The sequence below is a fragment of the Nothoprocta perdicaria genome, unplaced genomic scaffold (assembly GCF_003342845.1).
Source record: "Nothoprocta perdicaria isolate Ctin4 unplaced genomic scaffold, notPer1 scaffold_2, whole genome shotgun sequence".
Classification (NCBI taxonomy): Eukaryota; Metazoa; Chordata; class Aves; order Tinamiformes; family Tinamidae; genus Nothoprocta; species Nothoprocta perdicaria.
Window position 1 is genome coordinate 3,689,582 of NW_020455204.1, and position 5,525 is coordinate 3,695,106.

Consider the following 5,525-nt stretch of genomic DNA (forward strand, 5'->3'; position numbering starts at 1 on the left):
CTACAGTATGAGAACAAGGACAATCAAGTGACAGCACTGCTTACATTAGAATTAAAGGACAAAAGAAGCTGGATGTCACTGCATATAGGTCACAGTCAAATGAATGACCTATGTTTCTACCCAGCAGCTTCATGCAGATGGGAATTGACTGCATACAGGGTTAAAAATAGAAAAATATCTTTCAGATTTAAGGGAAAAAAATTAAATAGTGTTACATTTATAATGGAATGACAAGAGCAAGAAAAACAAATCAAATATAAGGCTGGAACTGTAGCCATAATTTCATACTGTAGTTATTGGAAAGGAAAACAAAGAAGTGAAATGCGTGAAAGAGCCAATATTAGTCATTTTTCATTTCTTAGATTTGGTTTTAGGATTTTGCAGGTGATTTGTGACTTACTTCAAACTGAACAGTACAATAACTTGATCAGAAGACAGTGGATTAGCTTATGCCATTCTGTTTCTTGTTCAGAGGGCAAACGTGGTTTGCCATTATGCACAGGATTGATAGCTGTCTGGGCTGTCATGGATTTTTATGATAGTTTTCCAGGTAATTACCATCTTCTCCAAGCCAGCAACCTGAGGCTGTTTCAGATCTCCGTGTTTGAATTTTTTTTTCCAGAGCAAGTTTCTTGTATTTTAAATACACATGAAAATGGATTGCAAAGAAGAGCTAATGGAAACAAATCTTTCTGAGTTAGAAATAGGGAAACTATAGATCTTYTCAATCTTCAGTATCCTGAACATATAACTCTACCAACACCTAAGTATACATTTTAGCTGAAGTCCCTAAAATGAGCTCAGACACATTCTGTAACCATCTCCATCATCTCAACCTTGGCTAAAAAAAATTCTGTGTAGTAGCCAGTAATTTGGTAAAGAAGGAAACTTTTTTTTTTTTTTTTTTTTTAAAACCATTAACAGTGAGCTTTAACACTAATTTTAAACCAGAGGCTGTGATTACAGTTGGCACTTGCTCTCCATCTGCCCATGGCCACCTCTGGCCCTTCTGTTCTCAGTCACTCCAAGGGCTTCACTGAATTACCCTAGTTTGGAACAAAGCAACCAAGAGCAGAATTTGAACTACCATCAAGATGGCCTAAACTAGTAAAAAAAATCAGTAACTTCGCCAACTCATCATAACCAAGCAGTCATTTTAGACTCTCTCAGCATTAATTCAATCTACGGAAACTGCTGCATGGGGACTGTGGAAAATTTTTGGTTTCAAAAGCTCCTTGAACTCCTCAGGTCCAAAGCAGCAAAACAAGAAAAATAACAACTTTAAAATGTAAGACTTTCTCACGTTATTTATATTGAAGTAAATGCAACTACAAGGTTTGTTTGTTTTTGTTTTTTTTAATCCTGTAAAACCTGACAGTGCTCTTTAATGTTTTATTTCCTATATTTGAATGTTCCTGTATGTTTAATACATACTTAACAATTACTTGCAGTTATATTCATTGATGTTGCACCAGTAAGAGACTTCRCTGAAAAAATGACTTAGATGTCTCTTTACATAATAAGGTATATTCAGCAAGTAGAATTTAATTGGGGTGTGTTTTTCTAGATGTACTCTTAGCAGAAAACATAGTTTTACTACTGAATTTGTGTAAAATTATGGAAAATTATTATGAAACTGTTAATTTGCTAGTCAAATTAAGTAATTTTAAGTCGGGCACAATTTCAGGCCTAAAAGGTTAAGAGTTGTGTAAATTATGCTCACTCTCACATGTCTTGGCAACCAAGATAAGAAAGTCTGTGCTTTTCAGTTGCTTCCAAAACCTCATTCAATAAATTTACACAAAATCAGTTGGGACTCTCCAACTCAAATGAAACTGCAAAAACCATTTCTAAGATATTTGGAGCAAATATGATTGCTGCTTTGCATTTATAATCATTAACATCACCCAGCTGCTGTCCTGCTGACAAACATTAGATGGCACTTTGGAATTTAGTAGTTACCATGTAAAGTGTCAGGGCACATCTGTAAGAGATGAAGTGTGAGCCATGTAAGTGAGGTACTTCTGATGATGGTGAAACAGTGAGATATTCTGTGAGGGGATGTGGGCATCTTTGAGATAACAAATGTATTTTCAGCCTGCAAATATAAAGCTAGAAAACAGCATGTACTTGAATTTTGAAAAAGCAAATCATTTTGCAGGAAAAAATAAAATAATTGTCTTAGCAAAACCAGATGGTCAGTTTTTAGTCACTGGCTTCCTGATTTAAATTTAAGTGTTTCCTTTGGGATCTACTTTTTGAGTCCATTTGATGACAAATTTTCACACCAGTTCTCAGATAACCTATCATATTTTGAGTGGATTTGCTGTATGCCAATAGCTCCGAACTCCGAATAATTCTAATAAGAGGAGCTTAGCGTGTTCCCTTATCAAATCCCCTCTGGAAAACACTTTACAAGTTCTGATCCTCTTTAGTTGTAGCTGAAATCAGTGCTAATATTTCCATCCACCTTTGTATCCATGTTTTTATTAAGGCCTTATGTGAAGACTAAAGATTTATCATATGGAAGATGCTGCTAGCAAGAAATAGCAGAAGCAGGAAATGTAAATTCTCATGGGAATTCTAGTGGCTTCCCTCTCCTGGGGCCCTCATGGGGCATCTGCTGTGATGAGTCTTGCACAAACCCTCTCCTTTTGCTAGCCTTGTGCTATCAGATTCCTGCTGCGAGGCAGGAAGCAGCTTCCATGATTCCTCTCGGAATTTGGCTAATCCTTGCAGAAAGGTGAACAGCAGGAGTTTCTTGAGCTGCCAGCCGTGCGATAAGCCATACTGTCACTTCGGAAAGACACAGCGAGTATCTCCCAGCTCCAGCTGAATCCTGATCTCAGAGCCTCGTCCTCCTGCAGACTCATATTCCAACCCCCCCAGCGCAGYGCTGTCCCGGGAATAGTTGCACATATGCTGCAGTGAAACCTGACCCAGGTCATTCCTAGAAATTCRGTCAGACTCATTGGTTCTGAACCCATGGGAGCAGGTTGGGGCACAGTGAGCGCGGCTGTAACCGTGCCGGGATCTGCGGGCCACGAGAACAGGAGCTGGGCTGCAAAGACGGGGGCCAGGAACAGGGCACTGGCAGCTGGCCGGACAACAGGCATGATATGACACCAAGGTCTGTCCTAAACGTACTGTGCCCTGGATCAGAACATCCAATTCTGTGGTCTCAGGGGGTTTTATAAAAGAATTAGGCCAAAATACAGCATAGAAAGATTAACTTGATGGTATTTTCTTGGAAAAACAATTTGAGCCCTCCATTTTTTAGAAAAGCAATCTCTCCCCTATTTTTTTTTTTTTTTAGTTCTTGCCATGCATTCTGCTGCATTTTACAGTTTTCCAAGCCTTTTGCTTGGAACTAGCCCCCAGTTCACAAAAAAAGTAATTTTTGACAGAAGTCAAAGCTGCCTCAGATGAAAATGAGATTTCAAAAGTCTGAAAAATAAATATGGAAAACTGCATTTGTTTATTTTTATCAGGTCTTATTTCTCTGGAACATGAGTTGCAACGTGATCCAAATCTTAGCCATGAAACCATCTGCAAGATAGCGAAGTCAAAGTACAGTCATATTGTATTTGTTGGCAAAATAGGCTTATTGAATGCTGTATTTTATTTTGGTTATGAAGCACTAGCAGCAATGGAAACTGTCAATGTGTATCCATGGCAAAGGAGCCCTTCAACGCAAACATTTTTGAGCAGCTCCCCAGCTGATCGGAGTTGACAGAGCTTCTTTAAAGCCTGTGGAGCCATGCCAACTCAAACCAACTCAGGATATGGCCTTGGAATTAATGTTTTACATGTCTGATGTGTTAATAAAAGAAAAAAGGGAATATTCTTCATTATTAAAAAGTTATGCTCTGAATGGTTAAATAGCGCGTGATGCCATCGCCTGCATACAGGCACTTTCCTGTCTTCTCCCTGGCCAGCCTCGGTCCCTGCTGCGAGGAACAGCACAGGGCTGATCTGGGAAGAAGTGAAACAGAACCAGGCAGATTAAGCTAAATCCCTCACACATGAAGCGTATTAAGATTTATCAAGCTTGTAAAAAACATCATCACCAGAAACTATCTTTGCAGGAGACACGTGATAGGTGCTGCTTACCGGTGACTTCCAAGCTTATTGGGCTACACCTGCCTTGGTAAAACGACAGAAAGGCAACGTCTCGCTCCGCTGCCAAGACTCCCACAGCTTGGGATATTAAAACAACAAAAAAACACATTTTTTACATTCTCCTCTTTTACTGCAGAATTTAGGAGAACAGACATAAGGACACGTTAACAGCCAGATCTGCTCTTTTTAGTTACTACAAGCCCATTTTTACTCTCTGTAACAAATAGTCCCAGCCAGCCATGCAGCTCCCACCACTATGAGCCACGATTAAAGGACTCAGGCTGGAACATYGTTAAAAACTGGAAGGATTTTCAGAAGACTTTTATTAACCAGATAAGCACTCCATGATTAAAATGTCATTATATGTTACATTTTCATAGTAACGGAGACGTTTTCAGTAAGTACCTAATGGCCTTTTGTCCAGAGGGTTCTTAGTTTGGAAAAGCACCTCGACTGCTTCAGCAACCTGCAGTAATTCTCTGTCTTCTCCAGCCTTTCCCTAAAGGGTCAAGGGAGGGGATGCACTTACAGAGAGGCTTTGCAGTGCTCCCACTACATCACACAGCCTGCAAAAGCTCCGGGACTGAGAAGCCCTCATTCACATCACTGGTGYTCACCCAGCATCGTCCTACAAGGAAAGACTTAAATACCCCTGGAAGCTATGTCTGACRCAAGTTATATTCATCCATTTATCCAACAGCATTAAGCACGTGCAATGTTTTCTCCCTGTTCACCAGAAATGGGGCCCATTAGCCAAGCTAAAGCAGTACTGGATCCATGCGGCACTGGATTGCAATTGCCTAGTGCAGGGAGGAGAGACAGAGAAAAGTCTCGGCACCACCTGAAGCTTCACAGACACCATCTGTGAAGGGGCAGCAAAAACACAGACRCTTTGGCCTCAATAAAAAGGCCAAAATAAAAAGCCCTCAGTAATAGCACAGTGAGAGACATTTCGGCAACCTTTAGGCACACTTCTTGTGAGGTCAGGATCTCCCTAAAACTCCTCCTCTGGGAGGTAAATTCCCAAWAAAGAATAATCCCAGATATTTCTGATTAATTACTGAAGAAATGTGAAACCATTAAAAGTYTGTTTAGTTTGTTCACAGAACCAGGTTCTCCCCTTAAAAACAACCTTAAGATACTCTTAGCAAAATCACATATATTTTCTTATTTTAATCTTTGGCAATGAGAGTGCATCCCTGACCTCATTTGTAGATCTGATATTTCTTGTTAGGAGACAAAAGACAGTATTTTGCTAGATGTGTCATATACACTCCCATCAAACATCAACAAGGGCATCAAAATTCAGCTGGGTCACTGGGGTAAACCTAAATTGCCACCAAATGAACGGGCAAAACTTACTTTCTACAAAGTGAAAGGAAAGAAATGGCTAAACATGCCGT